Genomic DNA, 18,024 nt, shown 5'->3' with positions numbered 1-18,024 from the left:
CCAATATATATTCGACTCTTCATTATTATTAGGTGAGTCGATGGGATTTGTACTAGAGGTAGACATCTATCACACAATATCAAACATGTTAAGAGATTAATATATCACATAATATTTACATGTTACAATTTATAGTTTCCAACAAAAAAATATTAAGCAATCATTTTTAAAGAAAACACGGTCGAAGTTCAGATTTACTAATGCATCCTAACAAACTCGATAAGACACACTAATGCAAATTTTCTGGTTCTCTAAGACTAACGCTCTGATACCAACTGAAATGTCCCGTTCATATTGATTATAAACGTTCCATATTAATTGATTTCGTCGCGAGGTTTTGACCTCTATATGAGACATTTTTCAAAGATTGCATTCCTTTTTATAACAACCATAACCTTTATTTTATGGATAAAGGTTTTAAAAAAAAACATTACGTAGATTATCAAATAATGATAATCTAAAATATACCGTTTACACACGACCATTACATAATGGTTTACAATAAAAATATATTACATCGAAATAAGTTTCTTGAATGCAGTTTTTACACAATATCATACAATCATGGACTCCAAATCTTGTCCTTATTTTAGTATGCAACAGCGGAAGCTCTTAATAATCACCAGAGAATAAACATGCTTAAAACGTCAACAAAAAATGTTGGTGAGTTATAGGTTTAACCTATATATTATCAAATTAATATAATAGATCACAAGATTTCATTTATTCAATAATCTTACACTCGCAATTGTATAAAAATCATTCTATGATGAACACCTGGTAACCGACATTAACATAATGCATATAGAATAATCCCCGCATACTCGCAAGTATGTCATAAATTGGCAATCGCAATCACCATATAAATCGAAGTATTAAAGCATTCCAAATTCCAGAATGGGGTTTGTTAGGCCCATAGATCTATCTTTAGGATTCGCGTCAATTAGGGGTCATTTACCTCATTCTTAGGCTACCAGACTTGAAGGGGCAATATTCGATTTAATAATCCAGCCATAGAATGTAGTTTCGCATACTTGTGTCTATTTTGTAAAACATTTATAAAGCTGCATGTATTCTCATCCCAAAAATATTAGATTTTAAAAGTGGGACTATAACTCACTTTCACATATTTTTCCTTCGTTGGAAATAAGACTTGGCCACTGGTCGATTCACGAACCTATAACAAATATGTACATATATATCAAAGTATGATTTAAATATATTCACAACATTTTTTATTACATTTTTATGATTTAAGTTTGTTAAGTTAGCAGTCCTCGTTAGTAACCTACAACTAGTTGTCCACAGTTAGATGTACTGAAATAAATCAATATATATTATCTCAAATCAATCCATGACCCAGTGTATACAAGTCTCAGGCTAGATCACAACTCAAAGTATATATATTATTTTTGAATCAACCTCAACCCTGTATAGCTAACTCAAACATTACTGCATATAGAGTGTCTATGGTTGTTCCGATATATATATATATATATATATATATATATATATATATATATATATATATATATATATATATATATATATATATATATATATATATATATATATATATATATATATATATAGATGGGTCGATATGATATGTCAAAACATTGTATACGTGTCTATGGTATCCCAAGATTACATAATATGTATAATACAATATAAATTAGTTAGGATATGTTTAGTCTAGATTTGTTACAAATTTTTCGTAGCTAAAGCTAGCAAATTTATCCAATTTTATTTTACCCGTCATTTCTTCGTTTCAAATCCGTTTTGAGTGATTCAAGTTGCTATGGTTTCATAATGAACTGACATTTATGAAACTAAACAGAAAAAGTATAAGTTTATAGTCAGAAATACAGGTTACAAGTCATTTTTTAAAGAGGTAGTCATTTCCGTCGAAAGAACGACATCTTGATGACCATTTTGAAAAACATACTTCTACTTTGAGTTTAACCATGATTTTTGGATATAGTTTCATGTTCATAAGAAAAATCATTTTTCCAGAAGAACAACTTTTAAATCAAAGTTTATCATAGTCATTAATTATCAAACCCAAAACAGCCCGCGGTGTTACTACAACGGCGTATGTCCGGTTTTACGGTATTTTTCGTGTTTCCAGGTTTTAAATCATTAAGTTAGCATATCATATATATATAGAACATGTGTTTAGTTGATTTTAAAAGTCAAGTTAGTAGGATTAACTTTATTTGCGAACAAGTTTAGAATTAACTAAACTATGTTCTAGTGATTACATGTTCAAATCTTCGAATAAGATAGTTTTATATATATGAATCAAATGATGTTATGAACATCATTACTACCTCAAGTTTAGTAGGTAAACCTACTGGAAGTGACAAAAATTGATCTAGCTTCAAAGGATTCTTGGATGGCTTGAAAGTTATTGAAGTAGAATCATGACACGAAAACAAGTTCAAGTAAGATTATCACTCGAAATAAGATTGTTATAGTTATAGAAATTGAATCAAAGTTTGAATATGAGTATTACCTTGAATTAGAAAGATATCTTACTGTAAATAAGAAAGATTTCTTGAGATTGGATGATCACTTGAAATGGATTAGAAAGCTTGGAAGCAGACTTGTAAACTTGAGAGTATTCTTGATTTTATGAAACTAGAGCTTATAGAATTTATGAAGAACACTTAGAACTTGAAGATAGAAATTGAGAGAGATCAATTAGATGAAGAAAATTGAAGAATGAAAGTTTTTGTAGGTGTTTTTGGTCGTTGGTATATGGATTAGATATAAAGGATGTGTAAGTTTGTTTTCATGTAAATAATTCATGAATGATTTATAATATTTTTTGTAATTTTTGTGAGATATTTCATGCTAGTTGCCAAATGATGGTTCCCACATGTTTAATGGCTCACATGGGCTACTAAGGAGCTGATCATTGAAGTGTATATACCAATAGTATATACATCTAGAAGCTGTGTATTGTACGAGTACAAATACGGGTGCATACGAGTAGAATTGTTGATGAAAATGAATGAGGATGTAATTGTAAGCATTTTTGTTAAGTATAAGTACTTTGATATGTGTCTTGAAGTCTTTCAAAAGTGTACAAATACATCTTAATACACTACATGTATATACATTTTAACTGAGTCGTTAAGTTATCGTTAGTCGTTACACGTAAGTGTTGTTTTGAAACCTTTAAGTTAACGATCTCATTTAATGTTGTTAATCCATTGTTTATTATATCTAATGAGATGTTAAATTATTACATTATAATGATATTATTATGTATGAATATATCTTAATATGATATATATACATTAAAATGTCGTTACAACGATAATCGTTACATATATGTCTCGTTTCGAAATCCTTAAGTTAGTAGTCTTGTTTTTACATATGTAGTTCATTATTAACACACTTAATGATATACTTAATTATCATTTTATCATGTTAAACATAGTGTATCTATATCTTAATATGATTCATATGTATTTAGTAAGACGTTGTGATAACGATAATCGTTATATATATCGTTTCGAGTTTCTTAATTCAATAATCTCATTTTTATGTATATCACTCATTGTTAATACACTTAGTAAGATACATACTTATCATAATCTCATGTTAACCATATATCCATATATATATATATATCATCATGTAGTTTTTACAAGTTTTTAACGTTCGTGAATCGCCGGTCAACTTGGGTGGTCAATTGTCTACATGAAACTCATTTCAATTAATCAAGTCTTAACAAGTTTGATTGCTTAACATGTTGGAAACATTTAATCATGCAAATATAATTTTCATTTAATATATAATCATGGAAAAGTTCGGGTCACTACAGTACCTACCCGTTAAATAAATTTCGTCCCGAAATTTTAAGCGGTTGAAGGTGTTGACGCATCTTCTAGAAATAAGTGCAGGTATTTCTTCTTTATCTGGTCTTCACATTCCCAGGTGAACTCGGGTCCTCTACGAGCATTCCATCGAACCTTAACAATTGGTATCTTGTTTTACTTAAGCCTTTTAACCTCACGATCCATTATTTCGACGGGTATTCGATGAATTGAAATTTTTCATTGATTTGGATTTCGTCTAGCGGAATAGTGAGATCTTCTTTAGCAAAACATTTCTTCAAATTCGAGACGTGGAAAGTGTTATGTACAGCCGCGAGTTGTTGAGGTAACTCAAGTCGGTAAGCTACTGGTCCGACACGATCTATAATCTTGAATGGCCCGATGTATCTTGGATTTAGTTTCCCCCGTTTACCAAATCGAACAACACCTTTCCAAGGTAAAACCTTAAGCATGACCATCTCTCTAATTTCAAATTCTATATCTTTTCTTTTAATGTCCTCGTAGCTCTTTTATCGACTTTGGGCTGTTTTTAACCGTTGTTGAATTTGAATGATCTTCTCGGTAGTTTCTTGAATTATATCCGGACCCGTAATTTGTCTATCCCCAACTTCACTCCAACAAATCATAGACCTGCACTTTCTACCATAAAGTGCCTCAAACGGTGCCATCTCAATACTCGAGTGGTAACTGTTGTTGTAGGAAAACTCTGCTAACGGTAGGTGTCGATCCCAACTGTTTCCAAAATCAATAACACATTCTCGTAGCATGTCTTCGAGTGTTTGTATCGTCATTTCGCTCTGCCCAGCAGTCTGTGGATGATAGGCAGTACTCATGTCTAGACGAGTTCCTAATGCTTGCTGTAATGTCTGCCAAAACGTTGAAACAAATCTGTCATCCCTATTAGAGATAATAGAGATTGGTATTCCATGTCTGGAGACAACTTCTTTCAAGTATAATCGCACCAACTTCTCCATTTTGTCATCTTCTCTCATTGGCAGAAAATGTGCTGATTTGGTGAGACGATCGACTATTACCCAAATAGTATCATAATCACTCGCAGTCCTTAGTAATTTAGTAATGAAATCCATGGTAATGTTTTCCCATTTCCATTCTGGGATTTCAGGTTGCTGAAGTAGACCTGATGGTTTCTGATGTTCAGCTTTGACCTTAGAACACGTCAAACATTCTCTTACGTATTTAGCAATATCGGCTTTCATACCCGGCCACCAAAAGTGTTTATTGAGATCTTTGTACATCTTCTCCGCTCCGGGATGTATTGAATATCTGGTTTTATGTGCTTCCTTAAGTACCATTTCTCTCACATCTCCAAACTTTGGCACCCAAATTCTTTCAGCTCTATATCGGGTTCCGTCTTCCCGAATATTAAGGTGTTTCTCCGATCCTTTGGGTATTTCATTCTTCAAATTCCCTTCTCTTACAACTCCCTGCTGCGCCTCCTTTATTTGTGTAGTAAGGTTAGTACGAATAATTATATTCATAGCTTTTACCCGCATAGGTTCTCTGTCCTTTCTACTCAAAGCGTCGGCTACCACATTCGCCTTCCCCGGATGGTAACGAATCTCGAAATCGTAATCATTCAATAACTCAATCCACCTACGCTGCCTCATGTTTAGTTGTTTCTGATTAAATATGTATTGGAGACTTTTGTGATCGGTATATATAATACTTTTGACCCCATATAAGTAGTGCCTCCAAGTCTTTAATGCAAAAACAACCGCGCCTAATTCCAAATCATGCGTCGTATAATTCTGCTCGTGAATCTTCAATTGTCTAGACGCTTAAGCAATTACCTTTGTTCGTTGCATTAATACACAACCGAGGCCTTGCTTTGAGGCGTCACAATATATCACAAAATCATCATTCCCTTCAGACATTGACAATGTAGGTGCCGTAGTTAACTTTTTCTTCAACAATTGAAACGCTTTATCCTGCTCATCCTTCCATTCAAATTTCTTCCCTTTATGCATTAATGCAGTCAAGGGTTTTGCTATTTTGGAAAAATCTTAGATAAATCTTCTGTAGTAACCAGCCAATCCTAAAAATTGACGTATATCCTGCGGAGTTTTCGGGGTTTCCCACTTTTCAACGGTTTCAATCTTTGCCGGATCCACCTGAATACCTTCTTTGTTCACTATGTGACCGAGGAATTGAACTTCTTCCAACCAAAATGCACACTTTGAAAATTTAGCGTAGAGTTTTTCTTTCCTCAACAACACTAGCACTTTTTTCAAATGTTCTTCGTGCTCTTGATCATTCTTTGAGTAAATAAGTATGTCATCGATGAAAACAATAACAAACTTGTCAAGGTATGGTCCACACACTTGGTTCATGATGTCCATGAACACAGCTGGTGCGTTAGTCAACCCAAATGGCATAACCATAAACTCGTAATGACCGTAACGCGTTCTGAAAGCAGTCTTCGAAATATCATCCTCCTTCACCCGCATTTGATGATACCCAGAACGTAAATCAATCTTCGAATAAACTGACGAGCCTTGTAGTTGATCAAATAAGTCGTCGATTCTCGGTAGTGGATAACTGTTCTTGATGGTAAGTTTGTTCAACTCTCGGTAGTCGATACACAACCTGAATGTACCATCCTTCTTTTTGACAAACAAAACAGGAGCTCCCCATGGTGATGTACTTGGTCGTATAAAACCACGCTCTAAAAGTTCTTGTAGTTGGCTTTGGAGTTCTTTCATTTCGCTGGGTGCAAGTCTATATGGAGCACGAGCTATTGGTGCAGCTCCTGGTACAAGATCTATTTGAAATTCAACGGATCGGTGTGGAGGTAGTCCTGGTAATTCTTTCGGAAATACATCGGGAAATTCTTTTGCGACGGGAACATCATTGATGTTCTTTTCTTCGGTTTGTACTTTCTCGACATGTGCTAAAACAGCATAGCAACCTTTTCTTATTAGCTTTTGCGCCTTCAAATTACTAATAAAATTTAGCTTCGCATTGCTCTTTTCTCCGTACACCATTAAGGGTTTTCCTTCTTCTCGTACAATGCGAATTGTATTTTTGTAACATACTATCTCTGCTCTCTCCCTTTTCAACCAGTCCATGCCAATTATCACATCAAAACTCCCTAACTCTACTGGTATCAAATCAATCTTAAACGTTTCACTAACCAGTTTAATTTCTCTATTCTGACATATTTTATCTGCCAAAATTAATTTACCGTTTGCTAATTCAAGTAAAAATTTATTATTCATAGGCGTCAATGGACCACTTAATTTAGCACAAAAATCTCTACTCATATAGCTTCTATCCGCACCCAAATCAAATAAAACATAAGCAGGTTTTTCATCAATAAGAAACGTACCCGTAACAAGCTCCGGGTCTTCTTGCGCTTCTGCCGTATTAATATTGAAAACTCTTCCGCGACCCTTTCCATTAGTATTCCCCTGATTTGGGCATTCATTTCTGATATGACCCGGCTTCCCACATCCATAACAAATAATGGCGGTATTATTTGTTCCGACATTATTTGTTCCTTTATTCTTGTTAGCCATTGGTCCGTAAACTTCACACTTCGTCGTACCATGACCCTTTCTATTACACTTAGTACACGATGTCGTACAAAGCCCAGTCGGATGGTATCCTTCACACCTATGGCATGGTTTCTGCCTCTGGTTATTATTGTTGGGATTGTTGTTGTTGCGGTTGTTGTTATTGTTGGAACGGTTATTGTAGTTGTTGTTGGGATTGTTATTGTTATTGCGGTTAAAGTTGCGATTGTGGTGGTAGTTATTGCGTTTGTAATTGCGATTATTGTTGTTGTTGTATTGGTGACTCTTGTCACTGTTTTCTTCCCACTTCCTCTTGACTTGTTTCGTGTTGGCTTCTTCGATCACTTGCTCTTTAATTCTTCCCTCAATCTGATTTATGAGTTTGTGAGCCATTCGACTTGCCTTTTGTATGGAGGCGGGCTCGTGTGAACTCACATCTTCTTGAATCCTTGCTGGTAACCCTTTTACAAATGCGTCGATTTTTTCTTATTCATCTTCGAACGCTCCCGGACACAATAGGCACAACTCTGTGAATCGTCGTTCGTACGTGGTAATATCAAACCCTTGTGTTCGCAACCCTCTAAGCTCTACCTTGAGCTTATTGACCTCATTTCTGGGACTGTACTGCTCGTTCATTAAGTGTTTGAATGCTGACCACGGTAGTGCGTAAGCAGCATCTTGTCCCACCTGTTCTAGATAATTGTTCCACCATGTTAACGCAGTACCCGTGAAGGTATGCGTAGCGTAATTTACTTTGTCTTCTTCAGTGCACTTACTTATGGAAAACACCGATTCAACCTTCTCAGTCCACCGTCTTAATCCGATTGGACCCTCGGTTCCATCGAATTCCAAAGGTTTACAGGCAGTGAATTCTTTGTAGGAGCATCCTACAAGAGTTCTCGTGGCGTTAGTTCCATTGTTGGATTCAGAGTTATTGTTATTTTGCATCGCAGCCTGTACTGCGGCTATGTTTGCTGCAAGGAAAGCACGGAAGTCTTCCTCACTCATGTTCAAATTCTGACAAGTTGTCGGTGCCATTTCCTTCAAAAATAGCCCAAAAGAATTAAGTTAATCATATAGAATATTAAGAGTAGTCAATAGTATTTCGTAGCACAATATGAACTAATTTATAAAAGCTTTTTCTTCATATTAGCGTTTTATAGTTTTAATTCCGGTAGTACCTACCCGTTAAGTTCATACTTAGTAGCTTATATACCATTCAACTACTACAATTCTATATGAAAAACTGATTATAATAATATATCGCGTTCAAACCTTTATACAATATTTTACAAACTTACAATACCGCTATAATACATATAGCATGAAATATAGCACACAATAACTTTGATACAAAACAGTTGTGACAACAATCCTAGTTAATACGCAAGTCGTTCAGCAAAGGCAATAAAAACACGTAATTCATAAGTCCAGAAACAAGTCATGCATTCTGGTTTTACTAAGACTACTTCTCATCCTTGGTCTTGTGGAACATAATAACCGTTATGGCCGTTGACAAGACAGCATGTTGTAACGTCATCAAAGGGACGAGGGTTTCGTAATGCCCAACAGTCTCGTAATAATCTAAAAACCTTGTTTCTCACCCCAACTACTGAATCCGTCACTTGTGGGAAGGTTTTATTTAAAAGTTGTAATCAGATGTTCTTTTTCTCACTTTGGTGAGAAGCAAACATCACTAACCCGTAAGCATAACATGCTTCTTTATGTTGCATGTTAGAAGCTCTTTCTAACTCATGAAGTCCTACGTTGGGATATGTTGAGTCAAAATAGGTTTTTAACCCGTAGCGTAAAATTGCATTTGGGTTCCCGCATTTAACGCTTTAAAGAAAACACGGCGTAACTTACGGTGTCCCCAATGTGATATACCCTATCTTTCAAATGAAAGCCTTTTATAAACTAACGCATGCCTGGAACGTTCTTCAAATGTTCTACAAACTAATTTTGCCATAAATAATTGTGCCGACGAATTCTGATCGACTTTAGACAAGATTTCATCAATCATGTCCCCGGGTAGGTCTTCTAAAATTTTTGGTTGTCTATCCTTAACGTCCATTGTGTTTTTATACTGTAAAACAGACGAGAATTAGATTCGTAAAAGATAATTATCAAATAATACAAGCAATTTTTACATACAACAAGAAAAGTACAAGCACACTTATTTTACATATTTTACACCTCATGATTACAACTCTTTATTCCGACTTACTAGTTTCTTCCTCTTCGGACCTGTTTCGTTTTGCTAATTTTCTAGGGATATATGATGTTCCTCTAATACGAGCCGTTGTTTTCACAAATGGTTTAGAAAAACCTGGTGGCTTAGAGGTTCCCGGGTTATTGTTACAACTTAAGAAATACGGGTGTTGACGATACATATAAAGTTCATCGGGGTTGGAATCCGGTTTCTCTATTTTGATGCGCTTTCCCTTATTATTTTCTTTTGCTTTTTCAAATTGAGTCGAGGTAATTTCTATAACATCATCGGAATCCTCATCGGGATCCGATTCATCAAAAAATTGGTAATCTTCCCAATATTTTGCTTCCTCGGTGGAAACACCATTGACCATTATTAATTTTGGTTCATTCGTTGAGGGTTTTTTTTTACTTATCTGTTTTTCTGTGGTTCCTAATATTTCCTCCTCCGGAACCTCTTCTTCTTCTGGTTCCTCTTCTTCCGGTTCCTCTTCGGGAATTTGTGAATCTTCCCAATATATATTCGACTCTTCATTATTATTAGGTGAGTCGATGGGATTTGTACTAGAGGTAGACATCTATCACACAATATCAAACATGTTAAGAGATTAATATATCACATAATATTTACATGTTACAATTTGTAGTTTCCAACAAAAAAATATTAAGCAATCATTTTTAAAGAAAACACGGTCGAAGTCCAGATTTACTAATGCATCCTAACAAACTCGATAAGGCACACTAATGCAAATTTTCTGGTTCTCTAAGACTAACGCTCTGATACCAACTGAAATGTCCCGTTCATATTGATTATAAACGTTCCATATTAATTGATTTCATCGCGAGGTTTTGACCTCTATATGAGACATTTTTCAAAGATTGCATTCCTTTTTAAAACAACAATAACCTTTATTTTATGGATAAAGGTTTTAAAAAAAAACATTACGTAGATTATCAAATAATGATAATCTAAAATATACCGTTTACACACGACCATTACATAATGGTTTACAATAAAAATATATTACATCGAAATAAGTTTCTTGAATGCAGTTTTTACACAATATCATACAATCATGGACTCCAAATCTTGTCCTTATTTTAGTATGCAACAGCGGAAGCTCTTAATAATCACCTGAGAATAAACATGCTTAAAACGTCAACAAAAAATGTTGGTGAGTTATAGGTTTAACCTATATATTATCAAATTAATATAATAGATCACAAGATTTCATTTATTCAATAATCTTACACTCGCAAGTGTATAAAAATCATTCTATGATGAACACCTGGTAACCGACATTAACATAATGCATATAGAATATTCCCCGCATACTCGCAAGTATGTCATAAATTGGCAATCGCAATCACCATATAAATCGAAGTATTAAAGCATTCCAAATTCCAGAATGGGGTTTGTTAGGCCCATAGATCTATCTTTAGGATTCGCGTCAATTAGGGGTCATTTCCCTCATTCTTAGGCTACCAGACTTGAAGGGGCAATATTCGATTTAATAATCCAGCCATAGAATGTAGTTTCGCATACTTGTGTCTATTTTGTAAAACATTTATAAAGCTGCATGTATTCTCATCCCAAAAATATTAGATTTTAAAAGTGGGACTATAACTCACTTTCACATATTTTTCCTTCGTTAGAAATAAGACTTGGCCACTGGTCGATTCACGAACCTATAACAAATATGTACATATATATCAAAGTATGATTTAAATATACTCACAACATTTTTTATTACATTTTTATGATTTAAGTTTGTTAAGTTAGCAGTCCTCGTTAGTAACCTACAACTAGTTGTCCACAGTTAGATGTACTGAAATAAATCAATATATATTATCTCAAATCAATCCACGACCCAGTGTATACAAGTTTAAGGCTAGATCACAACTCAAAGTATATATATTATTTTTGAATCAACCTCAACCCTGTATAGCTAACTCAAACATTACTGCATATAGAGTGTCTATGGTTGTTCCGAAATATATATATATAGATGGGTCGATATGATATGTCAAAACATTGTATACGTGTCTATGGTATCCCAAGATTACATAATATGTATAATACAATATAAATTAGTTAGGATATGTTTAGTCTAGATTTGTTACAAATTTTTCGTAGCTAAAGCTAGCAAATTTATCCAATTTTATTTTACCCGTCATTTCTTCGTTTCAAATCCGTTTTGAGTGGTTCAAGTTGCTATGGTTTCATAATGAACTGAAATTTATGAAACTAAACAGAAAAAGTATAAGTTTATAGTCAGAAATACAGGTTACAAGTCATTTTTTAAAGAGGTAGTCATTTTCGTCGAAAGAACGACATCTTGATGACCATTTTGAAAAACATACTTCCACTTTGAGTTTAACCATGATTTTTGGATATAGTTTCATGTTCATAAGAAAAATCATTTTTCCAGAAGAACAACTTTTAAATCAAAGTTTATCATAGTCTTTAATTATCAAACCCAAAACAGCCCGCGGTGTTACTACAACGGCGTATGTCCGGTTTTACGGTATTTTTCGTGTTTCCAGGTTTTAAATCATTAAGTTAGCATATCATATAGATATAGAACATGTGTTTAGTTAATTTTAAAAGTCAAGTTAGTAGGATTAACTTTATTTGAGAACAAGTTTAGAATTAACTAAACTATGTTCTAGTGATTACATGTTCAAATCTTCGAATAAGATAGTTTTATATATATGAATCGAATGATGTTATGAACATCATTACTACCTCAAGTTTAGTAGGTAAACCTACTGGAAGTGACAAAAATTGATCTAGCTTCAAAGGATTCTTGGATGGCTTGAAAGTTATTGAAGTAGAATCATGACACGAAAACAAGTTCAAGTAAGATTATCACTCGAAATAAGATTGTTATAGTTATAGAAATTGAACCAAAGTTTGAATATGAGTATTACCTTGAATTAGAAAGATATCTTACTGTAAATAAGAAAGATTTCTTGAGATTGGATGATCACTTGAAATGGATTAGAAAGCTTGGAAGTAGACTTGTAAACTTGAGAGTATTCTTGATTTTATGAAACTAGAACTTATAGAATTTATGAAGAACACTTAGAACTTGAAGATAGAACTTGAGAGAGATCAATTAGATGAAGAAAATTGAAGAATTAAAGTGTTTGTAGGTGTTTTTGGTCGTTGGTATATGGATTAGATATAAAGGATGTGTAAGTTTGTTTTCATGTAAATAATTCAGGAATGATTTATAATATTTTTTGTAATTTTTGTGAGATATATTTCATGCTAGTTGCCAAATGATAGTTCCCACATGTTTAATGACTCACATGGGCTACTAAAGAGCTGATCATTGAAGTGTATATACCAATAGTATATACATCTAGAAGATGTGTATTGTACGAGTACGAATACGGGTGCATACGAGTAGAATTGTTGATGAAAATGAATGAGGATGTAATTGTAAGCATTTTTGTTAAGTATAAGTACTTTGATATGTGTATTGAAGTCTTTCAAAAGTGTACAAATACATCTTAATATACTACATGTATATACATTTTAACTGAGTCGTTAAGTCATCGTTAGTCGTTACACGTAAGTGTTGTTTTGAAACCTTTAAGTTAACGATCTCATTTAATGTTGTTAATCCATTGTTTATTATATCTAATGAGATGTTAAATTATTACATTATAATGATATTATGATGTATGAATATATCTTAATATGATATATATACATTAAAATGTCGTTACAACGATAATCGTTACATATATGTCTCGTTTCGAAATCCTTAAGTTAGTAGTCTTGTTTTTACATATGTAGTTCATTATTAATACACTTAATGATATACTTAATTATCATTTTATCATGTTAAACATAGTGTATCTATATCTTAATATGATTCATATGTATTTAGTAAGACGATGTTATAACGATAATCGTTATATATATCGTTTAGAGTTTCTTAATTCAATAATCTCATTTTTATATATATCACTCATTGTTAATACACTTAGTAAGATACTTACTTATCATAATCTCATGTTAACCATATATATATATATATATATATATATATATATATATATATATATATATATATATATATATATATATATATATATATATATATATATATATATATATATATATATATATATATATATATATATATATATATATATATATATATATATATATATCATGTAGTTTTTACAAGTTTTTAACGTTCGTGAATCGCCGGTCAACTTGGGTGATCAATTGTCTACATGAAACTCATTTCAATTAATCAAGTCTTAACAAGTTTGATTGCTTAACATGTTGAAAACATTTAATCATGCAAATATAGTTTTCATTTAATATATAATCATGAAAAAGTTCGGGTCACTACAATGTATGCATGTATACGTTACATATGTATAAAAACATGATTAATAAGTATCTAAGTATTTATTATGAAGTATTGTACGTGAGATTTTGGTTAAAAAGACAAGAAACTATTTTATGTGAATATATATGTATATCGATGGGTATATATACGGATAAATTGGTTTAAATTATTCTAAATACTTAAAAGTGGTTATGATAATTTTCACAGAGGTTTTTATATTTAAAAGTTGTTGGATGAGGAAACTTGATTTTTATAACATTATATACAATTATTCTATAATTAATGGTATTATTGTATGATTTTAATAGATAAAAATAAAATTAATATATATAAAATATGGATATCAGTAATATTTATATAAAAAGTATTTAGAGCAGTGTTAGATCATGTAAAATAATTATAGTAGTTTTTGGAATTTTATTTGTAGTTAAAAACGAATTATGTAGTATTTAAGTATAAAAGCAATGCCAAGGTTCGTAATAAAAATATATTTTAATAATAAAAAATATATATATAATTTTTTTGAGGTTAATAAATATTAAGAAGTCTTTAAAAATGATAAAAATTAATATTGGAGTCGAATTAGTACTTATTGAATATTTAAAACACTATTATAATGTAATTAAAGGATAAATAAGGAAAGAATATAAAAATAATATAATATATATTTTTCTACAGATTGTTAAGATGAGATAAACTTATAAAAAAAAAATAAAAGTAATTATCTAAGTTTATTTAATAATTATGTGGAATTTAACTTGATTTTATGACTAAATAAAGGGGAAAAACAAAAATAAATACAAAATTATGATAAAAACGATTTTCAATATTTTTATACTGATTTATATGATTAATTAAGTTTATAAAAATTATGTATATGATGTTTAGGTATTTAATTAATTATTAGGATATTTATGGATAATATAAGGTTAACAGAATACTAATTAAGTAATTGTGTATAATATAAAATATATTGTAAACTAATACTTATGTATGAATAACATGCAATGATAAGATTTCATAATAGTTAATTAATTAAAGAGTAATACTATTATTATTGTTATAACCTGTAGACTTAACTATATAGTAACACTTTAATTACACTAAGTATATTATCACCTATATATAATTGATAGGTACATTAATAATTCATTATGTGTATATACCTATAACGTGGAGGTTATAATTAAAGATAACGTACAAAGACTATAAACATCACCGCTACTTGTGGCCTAGGGTGATCCTTGTTGCCTTATGAGAATCGCTTGTGAATTTCGAATGCCATGACTTAGATTCTAGTCAAGAATCCTGGGCATCCGGTAACAATAGATCATTCGAGTGACTTGCATGTTAGCAATGAATTTTGGGCGAGATTGTACGACATCTTTGTAAGAATTATAACCCGAACTTACTAGAACTGGAAACTTACTATAAGTGGAAGCTTTCCATAAATAGTAGGTTTCCAAAAATAGAAAGTTTTGAGAAATAGGAATTTTTCTCGAAAACCACTGTTAATATAGTTACTATATTAATGAACACACTTTGTCTGTTGACAATAACGGTCACTGTTAATATATTCATTATATTAATAAACAAACTTTATGTCTGTTAGACATTAACTAATTAAAGGTTATATCTCTAGGTTGAGATCTCCGAACACATACACCGTTCTTACATCTTGCGTGGAATTATTTACTTGCTACTAAGGTGAACTTCATAGCCCCACTTTTTAACTATCTTTATATACTTGTTTTAAACTTTTGGGGTGAGACACATGCTTGTTTTCAAACTGTTTTACGCTTAGACACAAGTACACGAAAACTTTATCTTAATTAGTTCAAACTATGCTATGACATGCTTTGATTCATGCTAAATCCCTGCCATGATATCGTTAATTGCTACGTATAAACGCAAACTTAGTTATTGTGAGTAGGCCTACTGAGTGCGACGTCTCTAACCATTTGACCGTTGGTCTTTGGTTACATAATAATGATTAAAACGACAATGACAGTTCAAGGTGTCCCGGGGTAATTTTGTTTAGTCTCGATAGCATACACCTCAGCACTACTAACGAACTGATTAAAATTTATAACTAAATCTTGTGGTCTAAAAACTATTATAAACCTATGTTGTTCACTCAACCATTTTTGGTTGACACTTTAAGGATGTTTTGTCTCAGGTGATGACTGCTAAAAGATTACTTGCTACTTGGACTATGCTGCTATGGAGTCCGCATTTTATATTTATGTTATTGCATTAGAACAATTACATTTACATTTTGGCTTCCTTTTGTAATGACAATTTAGTTTCGCTGATATAATACTTTGAGTTTTAATAAAAACATCTCATTTAGAGTCGTTCTCGTTTTATATACTTGTGTTGTGATATTGAAATATCATATTTACCCCCGACCCTATTTGAAAGTATGACATATTGTATGTGTCTTTTTTTAAGAAGATATAATGAGAATTGGTTCCCAATTTAATTGCTAGTAAAATTGTTTAATTGTCCATCATGTGCCCAACACATGAAATTAGTTAACTAAACTGACGTTAACTTTAGGATCATCGTTGTGCATTTTAAAAAGGACAAATGATCCGAAAACGTAACATAAGTTACACGATTTGTCAATAAAGGTAATATGGATTTTGCTTATTGATAATGCTAAAAACGAACATATATTTCATAGCATTATCCCTCAAGAAAGACAAGCTTTTAGTTGCAGTTGTCCTATTTACAAGGAATATTCGTTTAAATATTAAAAGGTGAAGACAAAAAGCAGATTCGACAATTTGAAGACACAAACGACCAAAAAGCTAAAAAGTACAAAGTACAAGCAAAGAGGTTCAAATTATTGATGAGGAACGCCTAAAAATGACAAGAGTACAAGCCACAAAACGCAAAGTACAAGATATTAAATCATACGAAAGGACGTTCGAAAATCCGAAACCGAGACATGAACCAGCTTTCAACGTATGACGCAACGGACCGAAAGTTACAAATTAATTATGTATATAAATATAATATAATATAATATATAATTAATTATATAAATTATGTATTTATATTATATTTATATAATAAAATCCGTCGGCAAGCTAGGAGCCAAACTTATGTTAGCTGGAATCAGGGGAACCGCACTCGCGGAGCTTTGAAGACAAAAACCTCCGCACTCGCGGAGGTCAAACAGTATTACGTGGGCCTATAAAAGGCCGAGCATTCGGCCGATTTTTACACATCTTTTTCTTCTTCATTCATACGTAAGATATATATATATTTATATTTTAATTTTAATTTTAATTTTAATTTCTAATAATAAGGGTATGTTAGCGAATGTTATAAGGGTGTAAGTCAAAATTCTGTCCGTGTAACGCTATGCTATTTTTAATCATTGTAAGTTATGTTCAACCTTTTTACATTAATGTCTCGTAGCTAAGTTATTATTATGCTTATTTAAAACGAAGTAATCATGATGTTGGGCTAATTACTAAAAATGGGTAATTGGGCTTTGTACCATAATTGGGGTTTGGACAAAAGAACGACACTTGTGGAAATTAGACTATGGGCTATTAATGGGCTTTATATTTGTTTAACTAAATGATAGTTTGTTAATTTTAATATAAAGATTTACAATTGGACGTACCTATAAATAACCATATACACTCGATCGGACACGATGGGCGGGATATTTATATGTACGAATAATCGTTCATTTAACCAGACACGGGAATGGATTAATATTCTATGAAATTATTAAAACAGGGGTGAAATTATGTACAAGGACACTTGGCATAATTGATAACAAAGTATTAAAACCTTGGGTTACACGCAGTCGATAACCTGGTGTAATTATTAAACAAAGTATTAAAACCTTGTTATAGTTTAAGTCCCCAATTAGTTGGAATATTTGACTTCGGGTATAAGGATAATTTGACGAGGATACTCGCACTTTATATTTATGACTGATGGACTGTTATGGACAAAACCAGACGGACATATTGAATAATCCAGAACAAAGAACAATTAACCCATGGGAATAAACTAAAA

The sequence above is a fragment of the Rutidosis leptorrhynchoides genome, chromosome 9, assembly GCF_046630445.1.
Source record: "Rutidosis leptorrhynchoides isolate AG116_Rl617_1_P2 chromosome 9, CSIRO_AGI_Rlap_v1, whole genome shotgun sequence".
Lineage (NCBI taxonomy): Eukaryota > Viridiplantae > Streptophyta > Magnoliopsida > Asterales > Asteraceae > Rutidosis > Rutidosis leptorrhynchoides.
The sequence above is the reverse complement of the archived record's forward strand: the minus strand, read 5'-3'. Positions refer to the sequence as shown.